The 23,401-nt window shown below is 45.0% G+C and overlaps 1 long non-coding RNA gene across 1 annotated transcript in view; it reads right to left on the reverse strand.

Moving 5' to 3' along the window:
- Window positions 1-21,110, reverse strand: part of LOC132350887 (uncharacterized) — a 184,573-nt gene extending 163,463 nt beyond the window's left edge. Inside the window, exons 1-2 of the long non-coding RNA XR_009498036.1 lie at window positions 21,053-21,110; window positions 16,118-16,375 (exon numbers count right to left, since the gene is read on the reverse strand). This is a non-coding gene — a long non-coding RNA (uncharacterized LOC132350887). The remainder of the gene's footprint in view (window positions 1-16,117; window positions 16,376-21,052) is intronic.
- Between the last annotated feature and the right edge of the window lie 2,291 nt (window positions 21,111-23,401).

A 23,401-nucleotide genomic window follows, 5' to 3' on the forward strand; every position in this document is an offset into this window, starting at 1 on the left:
CAGTCCTTAAAGACGCCTGTTTAAGACCAGTGGACAGTGAAACGAGACATACAGGCCTGTCAGAGGGAAAAAAGCTTCTTCTTAAGTTCTCTTGAAACGGGATGTTTCCTCCTAGTTTCGAAGATATTCAGATTGATCTGCTAGTGATATAAACCTGTTAAATAAAGCTAACAGGTAGGTAAGCTGACTTGATAATCTAAAGAGAAAAAAATTTAACTTGACTTTGTCCTGCCCTAAATAATCTCATCTGCTGAAGAGTGGAACTTGCCATCCCGGGCTTCATACAACCACCAGACAAGAATTGCGTTGTGTAGCCACTTATTGAATCCACAGCACAGAGAGTTTCAGGATCTCCATGAAATAAAAGCACAGCGCTGGGTGTCCAAAAGGTTCTACATAAATATACTGACTGGATGAAAGGAATATAAGATGATCCATCATAAATACTTTATAAAAATGTTCTCCTGGGACTTCCCTGGTGGCACAGTGGTTAAGAATCTGCCTGCCAATGCAGGGGACACGGGTTTGAGCCCTGGTCTGGGAAGATCCCACATGCCGCGGAGCAACTAAGCCCATGCGCCACAACTACTGAGCCTGTGCGCCACAACTACTGAGCCCATGTACCACAACTACTGAAGCCTGTGCGCCTAGAGCCCGTGCTCTGCAATGAGAAGCCACCGCAGTGAGAAGCCCCACAATGATGAGTAGCCCCCGCTCACCAGAACTAGAGAAAGCCCACGCGCAGCAACAAAGACCCAACGCAGCCAAAAATTAATTAATTAATTAATTAATTATTTTTAAAAAGTTCTCCTAAGGTCCTCATTTTTATGTCAATGGTTGAGTTTCCTGGTTTGGGTATCAAGAAATACAACTGGTCCCCAAAATGTAGGACTCTCCAGAAACCGATTCACCAGTAAGAGCTGAATGTCTGGCAAGATAGTGGTTTTGACCCACAACTCCCCAGAGTTAGAATTATTGAGCCACATTTCAGGCAGTGACTTGGGGTTGCCTGGGACTGAGAAAGTGGGGAGATGCTCCTCGCAGAAGAAGGGGCAACGCACCTTTCAGGGTACGGCTTTTCAAGTAAGCAGCAAAGCTCCACACCCGGGACAGCCACTGGTATTTTCATTCACAATTTTTCAAAAAGTCTGAAAATCACGTACAACTGATGAAAGTCATGTGACTACCTTCTTCCAAAAAGTGTGCACCAATTTATCTTTGAGCCCCTCGGGTTGAAAGAGGGAAGAAAATAATCATGCACTATCTCGCTCTGAACATAGGCTGTGACTTTGGTTTTAACTTGGACTAAACTGCTAGACAAATGGATGGATGTGTCACAGCCAAGGGACCAAACCCTGCAAATCACAGCCCCTCTGTTTCATCCCCAGGGTCTAACCAGCTGGCCTCCTCACCTCTTCCCCTCACCAGGTTACCACCTTTTCTAAGGAGAAGCAGCGCTAGAAAATCACGGCACTTTCACAAAGATGCTGGAATCCCTAACGTGTGCAGGCAGATGACTTTGCCAGAACTAGCAGGCCGCAGCGGCTCGTTCACACAGTGCCCACCCTCAGGTTCAGAAAAAAAAACAAGAAACAAGTCCGAACGCCATCAACTTGATTCTGTCCCTATCAACCTTTTCTACTCAAGGCCCAAATTTCAAGGAGAGAAAAATATATGCAGTTAAAGTAAACAAAGCTATTTGAACAATACCTGCCTTCCTAAGAAGTAACATTTAATCTGGTGTTTTAAAAGATGATACTTGCAAATATGGCTAAGCCATGGATTCAATTCTGTTCAACTACTGGTGTGAAATTTTAATCAAAAAACTAGAGAGCTCATTCAAAAAAGAAATTAGTGAAAAAACTTTGGTCGTCTCTCATCAGTGAAAACTGATTTAGTTATGCAAATTACTGCTATGAATATTAAACCACTGATGAAAGGTTTTTAATGAAGGGATCTTTTGTTTTGGAAATGCAAGGGTATATGCTTTAATTTCTTGCTAATTTACTGTTCTTTGATAATGTTCACATTTTCCCCAAAGTGGCTTTGCTGATGGGTTTAATACTGTGAATAGAACTACAGACCAACAATACTGGTTTTGACAAGGCTTCCCTTGTGTAACTATACATCGTGATTTGCGGCCCCTAATGCACAATTCTATTAGGGTGAATTTTGTCTACAGGGCTTTCCCTGAAATGAATTCTCATTTTAATGTTAGCCTCCTGCAGTTTTTAATTTTTAATCTGTAATATGAAATTGCAAATTTTACAAACATCATTTGAAAAAGCCACTAGGACAGAACCAAGTGCCAAAGTTTACATATTGCCTAATTAGACCGTTATGAGCGGCAGCTTATCAATGTCACGCCAAAGATCATCAAAAAATCCAATTACTAATTTGAAAAACACATATATTTATAGGTTCATTTTGTTTAATTTGCATCCAGTTAGCCCAATAATTGTTTTAAAATTGTATTAAGGCTAATAATTTTGGTTTAGCTGGTAACGTACCTGAACGGCAAAGGTGGTGCCCTGTTGCCCACCGTTGAGTGGCAGTGGCTCGCATGGCACAGCCATGGGGGACGAGGAGGGCTCCCATCTCGGAAAGCTGTGGTCCTCAGGTACTCAACAGAGAAATCTTTTCAGAATGGAAAGACTCGAAGCACCTTGCCAAGGTTCCAGCGAGCCCAGCCCCAGAATTCTCCAGAGAATTAAGAGTAAGTGGAAAAGGAGAGGAAGCAGCAAAGGAGGGGAACGGGAGGGTCCCCCAGAGAAAGGTGGGCAGAAATCTCTAGTCCAGGGAGCCGGTCTGAGTCATTCGAGAAAACCAAGAGCAGCTTCTTCAGACTTCTCTATTAAGGAAAATGTCAACGGGCACAAAAGTGAAGAGGGCAGTGATGTGAACCCCGGGTCCCACCATCCAGCTTCAATATTCAGCAACTCATGGTCGGTCCTGTTGCCTGGGGGACCCCCACCTGCCCCCCTCCTCCCCTTATTACTGGGGAGCAGATCCTGGACAGCCTGGCCATCCAACTGGAGATATTTGGGGTCCATCTTGAAAGAGTCGGTCTTTTTGTACCTACAACATTAACAAGAATTCCCTAAACCTACAACATTAACAAGAATTCCCTAATAGCATTACATAGCCAGAGTCCCACCTTCCCATTGTCCCGTAAACCTCCTGGATGATAACTTTTTACAGTTTGAGTCAAAATGCAAATAAGTTTCACATGCTGTTAACTGGCTGGTGCATTTCTTAAGCCTCTTTTAATTTCTAAATTCTCTCCTCTCCCTTCCTCCTGTCTCCATCTTTATCTCTCATCAATTTCTTTATCTATTACAGAAGCCAGTCGCTTAACCCATCGCGTTCCCCTCAGTCTGTATTGGGCTGATTGCTTTCCTGTGGGTCCCCTTTACACAGTCCTCCATCCCCTGTATTTCTTGGGAGTTGGTAGTTGAATCTACAGCATCTATGGAGTTTGATTAGTTTTGCAAGACTGCTTCATAGGTGGAGCATGTATTTCTCCCAAAAGTTACATAAAGGTAGGACTTTTTTTGTTTGTTTCTTATTACCAAAGGAATACTCAACCTAAGCACTAAAAATAATTCAAAAGAAGAAAAAATGCAGTAGGATATGTCTTTCCAGACAGCTTGCTGTCTATATATGTTATATTTTTCTTGTATTGTTTTCCATAAAATGGGATCATCCGACACATTCTTGTTTTAGAAAGTGTGTTTTCTTCACTTAACAAAATACCATGTACATCGCTTGTCAAATCACTGAACTCTCCTTAAGCTGTTACGGGTGGTCTTTCTAATTCTTCATTTTATTAGATCAGCTTCTCAAAATAATCTGGAGTTTGGGGTAGAATTTCTGTGTCAGACTCAAAATGTTGTACACATTTTAAAGAAAAATCCCCTAATTTATTTATTCCACATGCCAGCTTTTAAATTAATACACGTGATCATTCCTTTTGAGTGTGAATAATGTTATCTTACAAATTATAAGCAAATAGTGATCTAAGACTCGTGTTTTCCCCTCACATAAAATCCAGATCCTGCCTTAACTGTTGGCAGCCAGAAGTTCCCTGAATCATGGAGCCGTGGCCCATGACCACGCCTCCCGTGTGGGATTCCCTACAGCCCAAGCTGCACAGAGAGACCCTCATTAGCTTTAATTCCTGCTTTTCCCTTGGACTTTCTTGCTCTACCTTCTCTCTCCCTGAGGCCGGCCCTCCGCGTCCAGGCTCAGAGCCTGGAAATTTGTGGGTCCCAAAGAACAGTACAGGGGGGATTCCAGGCAGAGACCCAGAGGGAGCTTTGCTTTAAGGACAACAGAAAGTGAAATCATCATGGACTGTAAGGTCCACCTAAGTTGACTAATTTCGTTCTCACAGCTTCCCTGAGAAGCAGGCTTTATTTACCCTTTCACAGGTGAGGAAAATGAGGTTCAGAGAGGTTCAGCAATTCACAAGAGGCCACACAGCTCACGGCAGAGGCAGAACTGCAACCTGGTCAGCCTCATTCCAAAGCCCATTCCCTTCCAATGAGCAGGTGTATTTACCCACATGCCTTACATCATATTCTAATCTATACAGGACAGACCAAGAATCACTGAGATATACTTTGAGATTTTTAATGAATTATGATTAAATACCTGTCAGCTCATTTAATCACTACAATTCTGCCATTATTCTAAGGCATTTTTTCTTTCCTTTCTTTCCTTTCTTTCTTTCTTTCTTCCTTTCTTTCTTTCCTTCCTTCCTTCTTCCTTCCTTCCTCCGTTTCTTTTTTCTTTCTTTCTTTTCTTTCTTTTCTTCCTTCCTTCTTCCTTCCTCCCTCCCTTCATTTCTTTCTTTCTTTCTCTCTCCCTTCCTTCCTTTCTTTCTTTCCTTCCTTCCTTCTCCCTCCCTCCCTCCCTCTCTCTCTCTCTTTCTTCCTTCCTTCCTTCCTTCTCTCTACCTCCGGTAGAAGGAGTGAGTGGCGGGGTGGGACGTCTCTGTCCTCCAGCAGGGAGGGTGGGGCTGGGAGAGCCGGCCAGAGACAAGGGAGGAGCAGAAATTCCATCTCGTCTCCTTCCTGTTTTTACACGTGTATCTTTCTTTCTTCCTGTTTCCCTTCTCCTCACGGTTTGCAAGGGAGCCCGCAAGCCAGCCCGGCGCAGGTGAGGGTGGCGGCCGAGCACCCTGGGAAGATTGCTGGTAACCAGAGTTGGCTCAGCCCGAAATGCTGTGCCGAGAAGAGAGGCTTTATCTCCCGGTTACTGGGGCGCCGTGCGGCATCTAGACTTTCTGAGGAGGAAAGTGATGGGCAAAAGTTGCGCTTTAAAAGGCTTAGCCTGGCAGCTCTGATCATGCCTCATGCAATGGAAGAAAGACAAGGGGTTGGAAGGAGAGAAAAGAGAGGGTTGGAAGGAGGCCTGTGGCACTGTCCAGACCCGCAGCTGTGAGGGCGGGTGACAGCTGGCAGGGTGACAGCGGGATGAGAGGGAGAGACTGGAAATGCAGAGAGGCCCCTCCCAAAGGGTCTCCAAGGTGGAACGGGGGCTCCAAGGCTGGGGTCTGCTTCCTGTCCCCTCACTCACCTCACCCCCCTGCAAAACACAACCTTGCTTTTATTGGTTTGAATAAAGGGCTTTATAGATAAAGCAAAAAAATTTTTAACCACATCAAAGTTTGAAGATGGGAACCTGGGGTCCAGAGAGAACAAAAACTGCCATCCCCTCTGAGACAGCTGGTGTGGAACATTCTAGAACACCAGGCCGGAGAGGCCAAGGTCGTCCAGAGATTCGGGCACCAATGTTCTTGCTCATTTCTTTAACCATCATGGTTTGTGGACCTACCAGGCACCCACCTGTGCTCAGGGCTGACAGGAAAGAGGTACGCTGTGCAAACCCTAAAACGGCAATCATCAGTACAAACCAAGGACTGCAGAAGCTAAGGAAGATCACGCAGGAGAAAAGGAACCTAAGAATTAGGAGTAGGTTCTGCAAGAGGATAAAGGAGAAAGCGGGGGGTGGAATGGGGGTCTGAGCATGGTTTTAACTAACTTGTTCTAGCCTCATTTCACTTTTCTCTGTTTCTTCTATTTTCTATTTTTCTATCTGTGAATTTGCAGGACCTGAAGGGGGAACACTGTCCGTAAGCCTGATGGCTCCAATCGAGGAAGCCCACTCAGTGGTCCTCCTACTTTACCTGGAGATGCAACAGTTGCACACATGGCAGGAGGGGGCTCACCCGGCAGGCCCACCCCAGTGGTCCCCACTGTAAGGTCAGCTGTGTTTCTCCTGGACCCAGGAGACAGAGACCTTCCTTCAGGGAGCCAGCAAGGGGTTCACACTGATTTACTGTTTGGCGTTGAAACTAATAACTTTTGTTTTTAATAATGACGTTTGAGGAGCTCTGAAAAATTCTGGCTGTGATTTAGCTGCTGTAAAAAGGCAGAAGGTAAAGAGTCCCCAAACTCTCAGTTGCCTGAGAGCAAATTATAAAATCATTGTCTTAGGACTTCCCTGGTGGCACAGTGGTTAAGAATCCACCTGCCAATGCAGGGGACGCGCGTTCGAGCCCTGGTCCGGGAAGATCCCACGTGCTGCGGACCAACTAAGCCCGTGCACCACAACTACTGAGCCTGCGCTCTAGAGCCCACGAGCCACAACTACTGAGCCCACGTGCCACAACTACTGAAGCCTGAGTGCCTAGAGCCCGTGCTCCGCAACAAGAGAAGCCACCGCAATGAGAAGCCCACGCACTGCAACAAAGAGTAGCCCCCGCTCGCCACAACTAGAGAAAGCCTGAGCACAGCTATGAAGACCTAACGCAGCCAAAAATAAAATTAATTAATTAATTATTTTAAAAAGTCACCGTCTGTGTTTACACAGGAGATGGCCTCGGTAGCAGTGGCATAATGATGAAGAGATAACTGCTGAAGTCATTCAACCTCAGCTGCACCTCACCCGAGAGCTCCCAGTCTAAAATGAATGCTGCCTTCAGCTTACCAGAGGTTTCCTGTTGCAAAACAAAGGGGTTTCTACTCTGGAAGGGGAGACACTGCTCCCTCCGTTACACAGCCCTCACCTAGACAGGCAACCATTCAGGTAATGGCCTCGTCCTTCATCATCTCCTGCTTTGGTATTACACCCATCACCCAAGCAATGAGGAGCAAGTCGGAGCCAATCATGGAGCGCGAGAAATGTAGACTTTTATGAACAAGGAGGAGGCCGCATGGCTTCTGAAATGGAAGGTCATTTCCATAACAAATGATGATTCTGCCTGCCTCTGGCCCCAGGGGTGATCTGTAGGATCAACTCCTGACCTGTGAAATCCAGAGTCAGGCCAAAGTGGGGCCTTGAATGGGCCAGAGTCTGGGACGGGGACAAGGAAGTGGGCCTGGCAGAGAGACAGCTGACAGCAGCACCCCAGGGTTATTTGCCCTCGTCTGGTTTTGAAGAAAAGGGAAAGGCCATGATGGGATAGCAAGACAAGAGATGTGTGGGGAATAAAGAAAATGACACAAAGTCTGGCTCTGGAGGAAGTTCAAAGTCAAGCTTTTGCATATTTTAAGGCTCAAAAACAAAACAAAAATTCTAGGTGTTAAAATAAGATCCTTGAAAAAATTGATAAGTTGGACTTCATTAAAATTAAAAACTTCTGCTCTGCAAAAGACACTGTCAAGGGAACCAGAAGACGAAACACAGACAGGGAGAAAATACTTGCAAAAACATATCTGATAAAGGACTGGTATCCAAGCATACAAAAAAACCTCTTAAATCTCAACAATAAGAAAATGAACAACTTTATTTAAATATAGGCAAAAAACATGAACAGAAAGAAGATATTCAAATGGTAAAGAAGTATATGAAAAGATGTTCAACATCATATGTCACTTGGGAACTGCAAATTAAAACAACAAGATGTGGGCTTCCCTGGTGGTGCAGTGGTTAAGAATCCACCTGCCAATGCAGGGGACATGGGTTCGAGCCCTGGTCCAGGAAGATCCCACATGCCAGGGAGCAACTAAGCCCGTGCGCCACAACTACTGAGCCGGCACTCTAGAGCCCGTGAGCCACAACTACTGAGCACACATGCCACAACTACTGAAGCCCGTGCGCCTAGAGCCTGTGCTCCTCAACAAGAGAAGCCATCACAATGAGAAGCCCACGCACCGCAACAAAGAGTAGCCCCCGCTCGCCGCAACTAGAGAAAGCCCGCGCGCAGCAACGAAGACCCAACACAGCCAAAAAAGAAATAAATAAAATAAAAATCTTTAAAAAAAAACCAACAAGATGCCATATATACCTAATGGATGGCTAAAATTCCAAACAATGACAACTCCAAGTACTGACAAGAATATGAAACTACAGGAACAAACTCTCATTCATTGCCGGTGGGAATGCAAAGCAGTTGAGCTACTTTTAGAAGACAGTTTAGCAGCTTCTTACAAAACTAAACATACTCTTATCGTCTGATCCAGCAACCATGCTCCTTGGTATTTCCTCAAATGAGTTGAAAACTTATGCCCACACAAAAACCTGCACATGAAAGTTTATAGCAGCTTTGTTTATAATTGCCAGCACGTGGACGCAACCAAGATGTCCTTCCATAGGTGAATGGATAAACAAACTGTGACATCCATGCAATGGAATACTGGTGACAAAAAGACACGAGCCATCAAGCCATGAAAAGACATGGAGGAAACTTAAAATGCATGTTGCTAAGAGAAAAGAATCTGTATGAATCCAACTACATGACATTCTGGAAAAGGAAAAACTAGGAAGACAGTAAAAAGACAACGGTTTCCAGTGATTCCGGAGTTTGAGGGAAGGATGAATGGATGGAGCACGTGGGAATTTTAGGGCAGTGAAACCATTCTATATGATACTGATGGCCACACCTTTGTCAAAACACATAAAATGTGCAACATGAAGAGTGAACCTTAATGTAAACTATAAACTTTAGTTAATAATAATGTATCAAGATTCGCTATCCGTTGTATCAAATGTATTGCATCAATGCAAGACGTTAATAATAGGGGATACTGGGCTGGGGGGAGGGGTGTTGAGGGGGTATATGGGAAACTATACTTTCCACTCAATTTTTTCTGTAGACCCCAAAATATTCATAAAATATAAAGTCTATTAATATTTTAAAGAGGCTAGGTGTGAGAACAAAATTGGAATTCAAAGTATGGAGATGTGAACTTGAATTTTTTTTTCACTGTAAGCTCGTCATAATGGAAGGGGCAAGTGGTACTAAGGAAAGTCAAAATCCACCAGGAGGCACTGGTGTTAAAAATTCAGAGACGTCTACAGGGACACAAAATTAGAAAAGTTTACTGGGTTTGTTAACAAGGAAGGAGAGCCATCTCTGAGAATGGGTTTCTGTTAGTCAAAGGCTGACATGGGGGCTGGAAGGTTAAAAAAGGAGTGACTGTGGGCAGTGAGTGAAGTGTGTGAGCAGACCTTCAAAAAACTTTCCAACTAACTCAATACTATTGAGAGGACTAATGATAAATGAAGGGAGATTCCAAGATTCTGTACTGACGACTGAAAACTGCTAAGATGTCAATCCTCTCAAAATTATTATAAACTCAATGCAGAATAACCAAGACAGCCTTGAAGAAGAATAAACCTGGAGGACATACATTACCAGAAATAGACAGATCCAAAACAAAAACAAAACAAACAAATATATATATATATATATATATATATATATATATATATATATATATATTTAGGGCAAAGTGATGCATCAATGCAGAGGAGAAAGGATAGTGCTAGGTCAACTGGATGTCCATTGGGGAAAAATGGAAAAATATATTTATTTATATATATTATTTATATTATATATTTATATATAATACATATTACATATTATATTTCATATTTATATATAGTATATATATCTTTATATAAATATTATATATATATATATATATATATATATATATATATAGAACACACACATACTTCTATCTCAAACCATTCACAAAAACCAATGCTAGATGGATTGCAGACTAAGGTAAAATAAAACTTTTAGGGGAAAACTTAGGAGAACATTTTTGCGAACTTACAGGAGGCAAGGATTTCTTAAACAAGACCCCCAAAATACTACAAAGAAAAATCATTAAACAGGACTGTGTTACAATTAAAATTAAAATAAGAAACACCATTAAGAGAATGAAAAGCCAACACACACAGTAGAAGATTACACATGTGTGTATATACATATGTGTGTATACATGTATGTCTGCCTTTATCTATATCACAAAGTACTGACATTTTGAATATATTTTTAAACACAAATTCATCAGAAAAAGACAATCCAATGGAAAACTGGGCTAAAGACTTGAACAGAGACTTCACAAAAGAGAACAGCCAAAGGCCTTCAAAAATATGACAGTGTGCTGAATGTCATCATTCGACAGGGAAATATGTTGAAAACACAGTGAGGTCACGGTGACACCCATCAGAAGGGCTCAGATACAGGTGAGGGTGTGGAGCCATCCAGGTGCTGCTGGTGGCTGTGAAAATTGGTACAAACACTTCGGAAAATGTTGCGTCAGCCAGCGTCTGCTAAAGGAAGCATAGACTTTTATGCCTGCTAGCAATTTCCCTCTTAAATACATACCCAACAGAAATGAGGAAATGTGCCCCAAAAGGCACGCACGAGAATGTTCGCAGCCTGCAGCAAGCTCACAGGAGCCACCATCAGAAATGACCCACTGTCATCAACAAGGGGTTTGACAAAGACAATGTGATCTCATCATACAAAGGAGTATCACTCTGCAACGAGAATTACAGACCTACAGCTGCAGATGGAGAGAGAGGGGTTTCGTTTTACACGAGGACAAAAGTTAAAAAATAAAAGCCTCTCACAAAGGTGTGAAGAAAAGGAAAGACGACTGCAAGAACATTTTGGAAAAGCTGGAGGCAGGTGGACACGTGGTAACTGACTGAGCAGGCCCTGAAAGTTGAACTTGGGCCAAGAAGGCCAAAAGCTACCCTGGTTTACCCAGAGAACACAAGAGGCTGGGGCACTGGTGGCACAAGGGCCTCTGGGAGCAGAGGGAGGGGTTTCAAGGGTGGGAGTGGTATTGAACGCAGATCACAAGGCAGCGAGAGTCCCCGTCCCACTCTGCTTACCAGGACACTGTCCCTCCCCCTCCAGGGGAGGCCAGAGGTCCATAACAGTGGTCCCTGGGCCAGCGGTCACTGGACACAGATGAGGACGGGAGTTCCTGTAGGAACAGAGGGGTTAAGTGCACACAGCCCACGGATGCCGAGATGCCAGCCTTTCTCCCACTGGGCAGCAAGGCCTGTCGCCTCCAGGCAGGGGACACAGGGAATATCCTCTGGGGGGTCCGACTGTAACCGAAAGTGGGATCCAGCCGCTCGCCCCTCAAAAACGAATAAAGAGGCCAGGTTGGTGGAAAGGAAAGTTTGCTTTATTTTGGAGGCCAGCAACCATGGGGGAGGGCTGAGTCGCCCCCGCTGACAATCTGGGCAGAGCTTTCATAGCCTGAGGAAGGGGGCTCCACGCAGAAACAGCACAGGCAGCTCAGACAGTCATGTTGAAATTGGTCATCAGTTTCATCTTGATCGGCATAATCTTGATTGTTTTAAGTATCAATATAATTAATCTTCAGTTCCAGGGTCGGTTTGTTCCCATTTTCTTGAGGCCAGTTCTCGGAACTGTGGCAGCTTCTGTCGTGGCTACAGCCTGGTCATCATGGAGTTAACTTCTTCCACCTGGTGAGGGTTTCAGTATCTATAAGACAGCTCGCAGGATACGGCTCAGAATATGATCTATAGCCCTTGAGGAGGAACTAAAGGTCCTTGACTTTGCTTAATGACTAAACTATTATTGTTCTGTCATGTATGACTGCTTTTCTTTGCTTCTGCATTTTCTCACTTCTCTGATTAAACTTATTCTTCGGCTACAGTTTTTCCACAGACAAAAGGCAGGTGGAGGACATGGGGGGCAAGGACCATAGGGTCCTGCTCTGTTTCACGACCACCTGTGAGGAAAGACCTACAGACCTTGACATGGGGTGGGAGCTACAACCCACCACCCGGGTGACCCAGCCCACCGCCCAGCTCCCAGCCCACAGCCCCAGGAACTCAGAGATGCCATGGGCATTTTGTCATGTGTGTATAAAGGTGAGCAGACAGGAACCAGCAGAGGAAAGCAGATCACCCAGGAAAGAGTGACCAAAACAAATGGACAGAACGAAGCCTGTTGAGGGAGACTGAGACTGTGTGTGAAGAAGGGAAAAGCTTTCCTTAATGTCCCCGGAGAGAGGAGACCAGAGCTCACAACCGTATAACATAGACAGAGATCATGAAAAGGAATGTTTGGAGAACAGAAGAGAGTTATTGGCAACTCAGAATATTATAAGAAAGATGGAAAAAAGTCAACGAAAAGATTGGGGCGCAAAATCAAAGAAATCTCAAGAGCAAAAAAAATTGGTTAACAGGAGAGAAAGAATAAGAAAATTAAAGAATCATCCCAGGAGGTCAAATATCCAAATAATGGGAGTTTCCAGACAGAAAGAACTGTGAAGGCCAAGGGGAAGAAATTAGCTAACAAATCATCCTCGAAAATGTCCCAGGTCACAAAATTCTGGATGAAAGGGGCTTACGAGAAGCCCAAATACAACTGATGAAGCTGGACCCATAGGAACATACATTATGGTGAAAATTCAGAGCTCTGAGGACAAACAAAGGATCCTTCAAACTTCCAGAGAGGAAGAGGCAAAAGGAAAAAGAGGCCCGTCTAAGGATCCAGAACCTGGGCGGCTTCAGGATTCTGGGCAACAACCCAGGAGCCAAAGACGGTGGACAGAAGCCACCAAAGTTCTCAATGGAAATTATTTCCTACCTAGAAATGCAGTAAGTGTAAGGTGAAATAATGATGTTTTTCAGACCCAGGCTTCCCATGAGCCTTTCTTAGGAGATGACCAGCAGGTGTGCTTGAGAGTTAGAAAGAAAGAAAAAAGCGTTTCTGGAACACAGGTTTCAGGAGCAAACGGTGCAGACTGGATGGCCCAGGACGGGAGCTCTGGGAGAGGTTTTCCTCAAGAAGGAAACTTGAGAGAAGGGAAGGCACCCAGAGGTCTCGAGGGTTAACACAAACGACCTCGTGATGAATGCACCACACTGAGCGACTGGGAGAGAAAATTAAAGAAAACTGACTCCTGGAAAAACAAAACAAAAAATGTGCAATAAACAGTGACCATAATTTACTACGTGGTTGAGCTTCAAACAGCATTTATGTAGTTGTGATGGCGGACACGGCTCTAATCAGAATTGCAGGGTAAGTATAGGAAGTGGACGGGTGGACATAAGGGTATGAGTGTGTATGGTAGGCGTAGAGGTAGGAAAAGGTGTGCATTCTCGTCTTCACAGAGAAAAGACCATGCTTAAAACTGAGACGCCCAGGAGGAGTCGTGCCAGCACGAAATACATCGGTACAATGCACAAGGGATGACCTCGGGGGGAGGTGTCATGGGAGGGAGGTGACATAGACAGGGGAGCTCTGAGTTGGGGATGTGTGCCTTTCAACAAACCTTGTAAAACTATTTTGTTTTTTTTAAATCAGGTGCGTGTAAAACTTTGATATCTTTTTAAAAAATTTAAATTGTTTCACGAGCTGCGTAACCACTGCAACGTAGTACACTTATGATTATAATCCTCTACAATAGAACCTTCCTCATGGAGTTTTTGTAAAGATAAAATGAGATGATCCCAGTAAAGGCTTTAGCAGATGCCTGACACAGACTTCGCACTCAATAAATGCCGGTCTTCTCTTTCTTTCTTTCTTTTTTCTTAACTTCCAGGAGGACAGGGTGCTAGCCAGGCCAGCTCCAGGGCTAGTCCAGGGACTGCTGGGGAAAGGGTGAAGGCGCCTCAGCACATGAAAAACACCCCCTGGCCCCCTTAAGTTGAGCCAAGGCCACCAATCATAGGTTCTCCAGTGTTTCAGCAACCAAAGACCCAGAGACTTCTCCCTATGCGGCCACAGCTCTACAGGCAGCGAGTGCTAGCAGGAATATGAATTGCCTCTAAAGTAAAAGAATGTAAAGCTGGAGAGTGTGAGGTAGTTACTGGCTTTCCCTAATTTAAAAAAAAAAAAAAAACGTGTAGATTAATTAGAACATACACAACGTTAATTAGCATAAAGCAACACACGGCTGTGAGCACAGTTTTCTGACAGTGATAACCGGACCAATCTACGGCCCATTTAGAAGGGAAACTGCAATCAAGCCTTGCTGAATTCCAAGTCAACTTAGACAATGTTGGACCACGGTAGATAACACACAGGAGCAATGCAAGTAAATCACTCCTAGAAAGCTAAAGGCAGTAGAGTTGTGAAGCTGTGCCTGTAGGGTTTCCCCACCATAAACAGCAAGACATCACCAGCAAGACATCATCGGGTCATGGCGATCCAAAATTCAACTAGGAAACAAACTCCTCAAACAAACAATGGGTTACTTTGCTCTATGTAAATCAAATCATCTTGGTTTGTGAACCTTGTGATATTTTATGAAATAAATGTACGTGATGGCTTCATAACATCTGGAGCCCATGTTACGTCCTTGCATCTGTAAGAAACACACATTGCCCAGGTTATAAATAAGGTCGTGAGTAGGTATTGAGAAAATACCTGCAAACCAGGGTTAAAAAGCTATTAGGAAAATTTTCCATCAAGTTGCAAGTTTCATCAACTGAAGCGAATCTTCGGATTCCTTAGATGACTGCAATCATTATTTCACAAGTGGATCTCAGTCGCACGTGTGATTGCCAAGTGTCGAGTTAGTCACCACAGGCTCCCCCCTGCAACAAGGAGTCACAGACCCACAAGAAAGGCCTCTGCTCTCCTGTCGGTGGGCTCCTGGGGACCACAGACGTAGCCCCCTCCCCGCTGAATCCCATGTCCCCTCCCCAAGCCGGATCACAGTGTTTCCCAAAGTCATCTGACCAGGGGACCCTTTTTCAAATGCAGTCTTTTGGGACTCTGTGCCACAGAACACACTTTGAGAAACAGCATCCGGATTCACTCATGCTGTAAACCTTGAGTGTGTTAGACATTGCCAAAGCCAAAATGAGCACGACACAATTCCCGACCTCAAGAAAGTGAATTAATAAAATCAGGTGCTTCCCCATGAAAAGATGTTCAACATCACTAGTTATTAGAGAAATGCAAATCAAAACTACAACAAGGTACCACCTCACACGGGTCAGAATGGCCATCATTAAAAAGTCTACAAATAACAAATGCTGGAGGGGATGTAGAGAAAAGGGAACCCACCTACACTGTTGGTGGCAATGTAAATTGGTGCAGCCACTATGGAGAACAGTACGGAGGTTCCTCAGAAAACTAAAAATAGAACTACCATATGATCCAGCAATCCCACTCCTGGGCATATGTCCAGACAATACTATAATTCAAAAAGATACATGCACCCCTATGTTCACAGCAGCACTATTCACAATAGCCAAGACATGGAAACAACCTAAATGTCCATTGACAGATGAATGGATAAAGAAGATGTGATACACACACACACACACACACACACACACACACACAATGGAATATTATTCAGCCATAAAAAAGAATGCAATAACGCCATATGCAGCAACACAGATGCAACTACTGATTATCATACGAAGTGAAGTAAGTCAGAAAGAGAAACAGAATCACGAACACAGAGACCTGACTGGTGGTTGCCAAGGATTGGGTGGGGATTGGGGGAGGGATGGAGTGGGAAGTTGGGATTAGCAGATGTCAGCTTTTATATATAGAATGGATAAACAGCAAGGTCCTACTGTATAGCACAGAGAACTATATTCAATATCTTATAATAAACCATAAAGGAAAAGAATATTTTTTTAAAAGAATGTATATATATGTATAACTGAATCACTTTGCTGTAAGCAGAAATTAACACAACATTGTAAATCAACTATACTTCAATTAAAATATATTGACAAAAAACAAAAAAAGAAAAAAAACTGTTGCTATTAAGGTGACCATTATTAAAAAGTAATAATAATAATCAGGTGCCTCCCAAAAGAAGACAATAAAGAGGAAAAAGAAATCAGGACTTACAGGGGGCCTAATATATACTAGGCCTGGGAGAGCAGGTGTGGGAGTCTGCTGGGGCTGCCATCACGAAGTACCACAGACTGGGCAAACAACAGAAATGGATTTTCTTACAGTTCTGGAGGCTGGAAGGCCAAGATCAAGGTGTTGTCAGGGCCAGCTTCTTCTGAAGTCTCTCTCTCCTCGGCTCGTAGAAGGCCGTCTTCTCCCTGTGTCCTCGCTTGGTCCTCCCTCTGTGTGTGTCTGTGTCCGAATCTCCTCTTCCTATAAGGACACCAGGCATATTGGATTAGGACCCACCCTAGTAACCTCATTTTAACATAAATTATCTCTTTAAAGACCTTATCTTCAAATACAATCACATTCTGAGGTACTGGGAGTTAGAACTCCATCAGCGTATGAATCTGGGGGGGGACACAATTCAGCCCATAACAGCCATTTCACACATCTTATCTCATGTCATTCTCAAAATAAACCCCCAAAGTCAGTATTATTATTGCTCTCCTGTGAAAGTTGTCACCACAGTGATAAGGGGTGAGGAAGGATGGTGCACCCAGGTCCACATCTCTCCAAAGCAGCTGCTGACCCATGAAGATGCATTTTCATGCCAAAAGAAGACTTACGGATGTTATGCAGAATGTGAGAAAAAAAACTGAACGTGTATCACTTTTGTAACATTTTACAAGTGAACCTGGTCGTTATTTCTCATTGGAATAAATATCCAATTACAAGCAGACATTGCTAATGAAAAAATACTTCCAAAATTTTAAGAACGCGGTTATTCTTAAAACAAGTACCAAGCGAGCCGTTCTGAGTTTCTAGGTGCCCACATCCTGCCAATGAAAGAGCGGGTTTCCCTGAGTCGGCTCGGAGGCAGGCGGACCCCAGGACAGACAGCACAGCCCTGGTGCCCGAGGCTCTGCTTCTCCTTGGTCCTAATCTCTCTCACCGGCAGCATGGTTATCTCAGCACTTCCTCTGGGTCTTTCCACACCATTAAGCACCTGGTCCACACTCTTTGAACAGGCCTTAGTGGAGCGTCATCCCCACCACAAAAAACAGATGCGGCAGCGGCCACCCGCTTCCCTTAGCAGTGCACGAGGAGAGAGTCCTTTACACACAGAGAGGCTGCAGAGAGGGCGTCTGGAGCAGTGGAATCACACAAAGACCTGAGTGTCACCTGCTCTGACACAGACCACTTGTGTGCCACGGACCAAGTCACTTCACCCTCTGAGCCTCAGATCCCCATCTGTCAAATAGGGATGATTCTTTTCTTGAATTCTTTTCCACTGTGGTTTATCACAGGATATTGAATATAGGCTGCTGTGCTATACAGCAGGACCTAGTGGTTTATCCATTCTCTATATAATAGTTTGCACCTGCTAATCCCAAACTCCCAATCCATCCCTCCTCCATCCCAGCCCGGACAACCACAAGTCCGTTCTCTATGTCTGTGAGTCTATTTCTGTTTCATAGATAAGTTCATTTGTGTCATTTTATATTCCACATATAAGCCATGTAATATACCATATAATATCATATGGTATTTGTCTTTCTCTGCCTGACTTACTTCACTCAGTATGATAATCTCTGGGTCCATCCATGTTGCTGCAGATGGCATTATTTCATTCTTTTTTCTGGCTGACTAATATTCCATTGTATACATGTACCACATCTTCTTTATCCCAAATGGGGATGATTCTTCTCCCACGAGATTGTCACGAAGCATAACGAGATAGCACAGGAAACAGGGGACTGTCCTGGCCGGCTCACAACAGATGGGAGACACTGCTACGACTTCCAACATGATCAGCATTAGTGTTTGTATTAAGTGACAATGCTAAATAGAGCTTCAGTCTGTGACAAGTGCCAAGAGGCACGTATGGTCTCGGTGGGGTGGTGAGAAAAGAGTGAGGGCTGGTTCCCCAAAGGGAGGGCTTGCTGTACACAACCAGGCCCGTCCATGGCAGCTGCAGAAGCCTTTGTAACCACGCAGGACCCTGTGAGGTCTTTCCAGAACAGATCCCCACTCCTGTCCTCCGCCTGCCTTTTGTCCGTAAGAAAACCTTTAGTTAAAGAATGAATGTAATCAGAGGAGTGAGAAAATACAGAAAGAAAGGAAAACAGTCAAGCAAGACAAAATAATAATACCTTAGCCATTAAACAAAGTCAAGGACCTGTAGTTCTTCCTCAAGGACTATAGATACTACTCTGAGCCATGTCCTTTGAGCTGTTTTGCAGAGACTGAAGCCCCCTCCAGGTGGAAGAAGTTAACTGGATGCTTGCCCACAAGCACGCAGACCCCAGACCGCTTGGAACCAGAAGGTGGATGATGGTGACTCTCGATGACCTCACCACCAGCCAATCAGAAGAATGTGCCCAAGCTGATCACGCCCTGCTCCTTGAACACTATAAGACTCCTCACTGCCCCCCTCCAGCGTGGGACACACAGCCGTAAAGGCATTAGCCTGCCGTGGCCCCCTTTGCCCGGCAAAGCAATAAAGCTACTTCCTTCTACTTCACCCAAAACTCTGTGTCTGAGATTTAATCCGGCACTGGTGTACAGAGGCCAAATTTCAGCAACATCTTCACCTGTCAGGTTGTACACTCAGCCCTAAGGTGGCCATTTGGCTATGGCACCTAAGTCCCAACCCACCGTTCCCATCTAAGCAGGGACTCACAGCTCAGGCCCCCGAGGCTTCCCACTGAGGTGAACCCCAGAGCCCTTCTCCACTGCTTTGTAATCAAGTAAAGCTGCTAACAGTGGAGATATCTTTTTTAAAAATGGCCAGGGATTCCTAGAGCCACAGGAAGAAACCACATAACCTAGGTGTTAAGTGTAAGGACGCCAGAGTCACACAAAGCCATAGGATTCATGTTCCACCTCAGAAACCTCCAAGCTGTGTGATCGCAGAAGCATTATCAACCTCTCTGTTTCCTCATTCAGAAAATGGGAACCAGGGCCAGATGAGAGAGGCACACATGTGGCTGCAGGGGGTTGGGGGGGGGCACTGAATTTAAGGAGGGGCTCTCAGGGTCATGCAAGTGGAGGGTCAGCCTCTGAGAGCAAGTGCAGTAGGGAAGAATGACTCTGACTCCATGTTGGATCTGTTCCTTTTACTTTAAACTTTGTGCTCTGTTGCCTGTGCTTAGCCATGCTGGCTCTGCACCTTTTGTACAAGAATGTTGTCTATAGCCTGAAATATACAGGATAACCTATTCTCAGGGCTCTGACCTTTAAAAGTCCATTCATATAGAGATAAAATGTTGCAAAACAGAGGATAGCATTTGTCTTGTTGCAGGTTTACAGGAACATCGTGACCTGACCTGGTGAACAGCTGTAAGAACAAAGGATTCCCACACCAAGAAATCTGCAACAACCAACCACACCCCCTCCCTCCCTCACCTTGCCTTTAAAAGTGCTTTGCTGAAACCCTTCAAGGATCTTGGGGCTTTTGGGGCACGAGCCACCTGTTTCCTTGCATGGCCCTGCAATAAACCTTTCTCTACTCCAAACCCCGATGTTTCGGTTTGTTTGGCCTCACTGGGCATCCGGCACAGGAACTTGCGTTGGGTAACACAAGCACTTCCTTAAATTTTGCATCCCAGGACCTCACACGGTCCTACCGCTGGAGGGAATAACCAGAGTATCTAGGGCAGAGGAGAAACCTGCAGTGCTTAGCAGAGCACCTGACATAGGGCGGACCCTCGGTAAAAATTATAATCATATTAACTAACTCAACAGTCCACGCAGTAAGCTCAGGAAGATAGATTCTAACCTCCCGCACACCTCTCTCACTTCAATCTCTCTCCAAAGTTTACCTGAAGAACATTCCCAACAGCATAGAAGTGGAACTGAACCAGCATGGGGTTCATTCCTATCCATATTCCAATGTGACATCTTCCGGGTGGTTACTGCTAAGTCTGACTACTGAGATCTTCCTCTAGATGGCGCACTATTCTAATCCTATGAATACTCAGGATCCTCTATAGCCAAGTGTCACACCCATCATACCCTATCAGTAAGTCTCTCGGGTATTTTTCCCCTGCAGGCTGGGTGCCTATTGACAACATGGAATGTCATATTCATCCTTTTAACACACTGCCTGACATTCACTGGACACAATAAATGCCTAAAACACATAATGGCTAATTGGGCCAATATGTCTAAAGTTTCCAAGTTAGTAAATTTATATCAAAAGGTTAAAGTTTTCAGACAGTAAGTTATTATTACAGCAGTAGTAAATGATTCAAAAGAATTAGCTCCGGGCTTCCCTGGTGGCGCAGTGGTTGAGAGTCTGCCTGCCAGTGAGGGGGACACGGGTTCGAGCCCTGGTCTGGGAGGATCCCACATGCTGCGGAGCAGCTGGGCCCGTGAGCCGCAATTACTGAGCCTGCGCGTCTGGAGCCTGTGCTCCGCAACAAGAGAGGCCGCGGCAGTGAGAGGCCCGCGCATCGCGATGAAGAGTGGCCCCTGCTTGCCACAACTAGAGAAAGCCCTCGCACAGAAACGAAGACCCAGCACAGCCATAAATAAATAAATAAACCCAAAGTTAAAAAAAAAAAAAAAAAAAAGAATTAGCTCCATGTTGCAATATTGATCCAAAGTCTTCATGAGACAGTTAAAGCCATTTCTCCCATCGTATTTTGGAACAGACTTGCCCTTAACTGAATTCAGAGCTTTTCAGCTGATAACGGTTTATATCCCCATCAGTCCTATTCCGGCAGCACTTACTTTGGGTTTGTTTTGAGAAGGATCCGTGATTCCAGGAAACCGAGCAGACTGGACCCTCTGGGTCTCCGGGGCCCACCCTGCCGGGCGATACGGCACAACCCACGCGTTGGCACAGGCTACGGGGTCTACTCCCCCTGGGTCAGCACAACTCTGAGAAGTGCAATGACCTCAGCACAAACGCTAGACGGAAGCATGGAACTGTCTTACCTCCAAAGTCTCGTAACAGCGGCCTAACGGGTGGTTAGCGCCAGTCCCAGCGCCGCGGTTCTGCGCCTGCGCTGACCTCGCCGCGCTCGCGCACCTGAGCCTGCGTTTCTACCCGAAGGGCGCAGTGGCCCCGCTGCGTCGCCAGATGGCGCTGCGGCCCCAGCCTTCGCGCTCCGGAGGCCGCGTTGGCTCGGGCCGGCGGGTCCCCTCCGCTTCCGGGTGGGACAAACAGAAGCGCCTCGGAGCAGTGGCGCTCCGGTCACTCGGCTCCAGCAGATGGCGGAAGGCGACTGGGCCTGATGCAGGTGGACTGCTTTTTTTTTTTTTTTTGCTTTCAAGAAAAGTCCCAAAGCTGGATTTTTGTTTGAAACGCTAGCATTTACTGTACTTTAAACATTTTAACAGAAACTTCTTTAAGGGATGGGCGCGGGGCGGGGCTGCGCGAGAGGCCGGCTGGGGACGCAGCAGGACTGAGGCTGCGAGGTCCCAGGAGTCAAGTCCAGGCCCCGGCCTCACATACAGAGAGGCAGTAAGAGTAACGTAACGAACCCCCTGTACCTATCACCCAGCTTCAACAATTGTTGTACATGGGCATCTGGTGTCATCCCTACCCCCAGGACACTTCCACCTCTCACCTCCACTGATTTATTTTGAAGTAAATCCCAGATATCCTATTTCTTCCTCCATAAATAGGTAGTGTGTATCTCTAAAAGTCAGCACTCTTCTAACATAACAATACCTTTGTCACAATAATAATACTATTATCACACCAAAAATATTTCCTTAATATCATCAAATACTCATTCAGTGCCCCAGTTTCTCCACTGCCTCATGGATGTGTCCTTAACAGTGGATTTTTCCAAATCAATTCCAAAAAGGCCCGTGAATTGCTTTCGTTTGATTTTAAAATGCTTCTTGAATTCAGGTAAAATTTTTCACATACCAAAAACCATACAGATCTCAAGTGTATAGTTCTCAGAGTTTGGTCAAATATAAACACTGCGTGATCAACATATCAATCCAAATGTAAAAGCTTTCCATCACCCCTGAAAGTCCCCTCCTGCCCCCTTGCAATCCATCCTGCCACCACCCAGCCCACCAGAAACCACTGATCGTACTTCTGTTATCATAGAGGAGTTTTGCCGTTCTAGAAAATCACATAAGTGGGCAGGCAACATGTACCCATCTGTGTCTAACTTCTTTCACCCAATGTAATATGTTCTTCGAGGTTCAGTCACAATGTCCTATGTACCAAGACTTCATTCTTTTTTATTCCTTTGTCATATTTCACCGTGTAAATATAACACAGCTTATACTGTAACATAGCCTCTTAGGACATACCCTGTTGATGGATATTTGGATTGTTCCCAGGTTTTGGATATAGCTGCTCACACAAGTCCTTTTGTGGCAATATGCTTTCATTTCTCTTTGGCAAATGCCTTGGAGTGGAATTGCTGGGTCATGGGAAAGATGTATATTTGACTTCATAAGTATCTGCCTGAGAGTTTCCAACCTGGTCACGCCGCTTACATGCCCACAGCAATGTCTGAGAACCCATCGCGCTCTGCACCCTCCCCTGCATTTGCTGTTCTCTGTCTTTTTAATTTTAACCCTTCTGGTGGGTGTGTAACGGTATCTCCGTGTAGTTTTAAATTGCACTTCCTGGTGTTTTGGGAATGAGTTCAAGTTCTCTAGGTTCCTGCTTATCTGAAAATGTCTTTATTTCACCCTTTTTTTAAACAGGGTATTTTCCTTGGATATAGAAATCTAGGTGGACAGATTTGTTTTTCCAATGACTGCCAGGCCTTGCAGAGTCTTGCCCTGGACTTGGAAGTCCAGCCCCTGGCTAAGGACCCTCAGCCGAGGTGTTGGCGTGCCCGCCCTTCTGCACACAGCCCCTCCTCTTGCGGCATCACGCCCACCAAACCCGTCTTTCTCAACAGCCCAGTCTCCAGTCTCTGCTCCCACGACAAGGGGAGATGCCTCCTCTCCACTCGGTCTCACCTTTCTGTACCCACACAGAAATCAGGGCCAGGAGGCACATGGCTCAAATTGCGTGGTTTCTTCTCTCAAGGATGCCAGCCTTAGCTGGCTGTGGCCCAGTTCCCGCAGAGAGTGCCTTACATATTTTGTTCCATTTTACGATTGTTTGAAGTGGGAGGGTGAGTCTAAAACCAGTTTACTCCATCATGGTTGAAGTCCAAGACCTTCTCATCTGTTCCTTTAAATAGGTTCCTTTGCCCTCTTTTTGTTGTTGCTGTTTTGTTTTGTTTTTGTTTTTGTTTTTGTTGTTCCTTGCATATACTGAAGAAAGCACTTCCTTGTCCTGCAGACTTGCCCACATCTGGA

This window comes from Balaenoptera ricei, chromosome 16, assembly GCF_028023285.1.
Source record: "Balaenoptera ricei isolate mBalRic1 chromosome 16, mBalRic1.hap2, whole genome shotgun sequence".
Classification (NCBI taxonomy): Eukaryota; Metazoa; Chordata; class Mammalia; order Artiodactyla; family Balaenopteridae; genus Balaenoptera; species Balaenoptera ricei.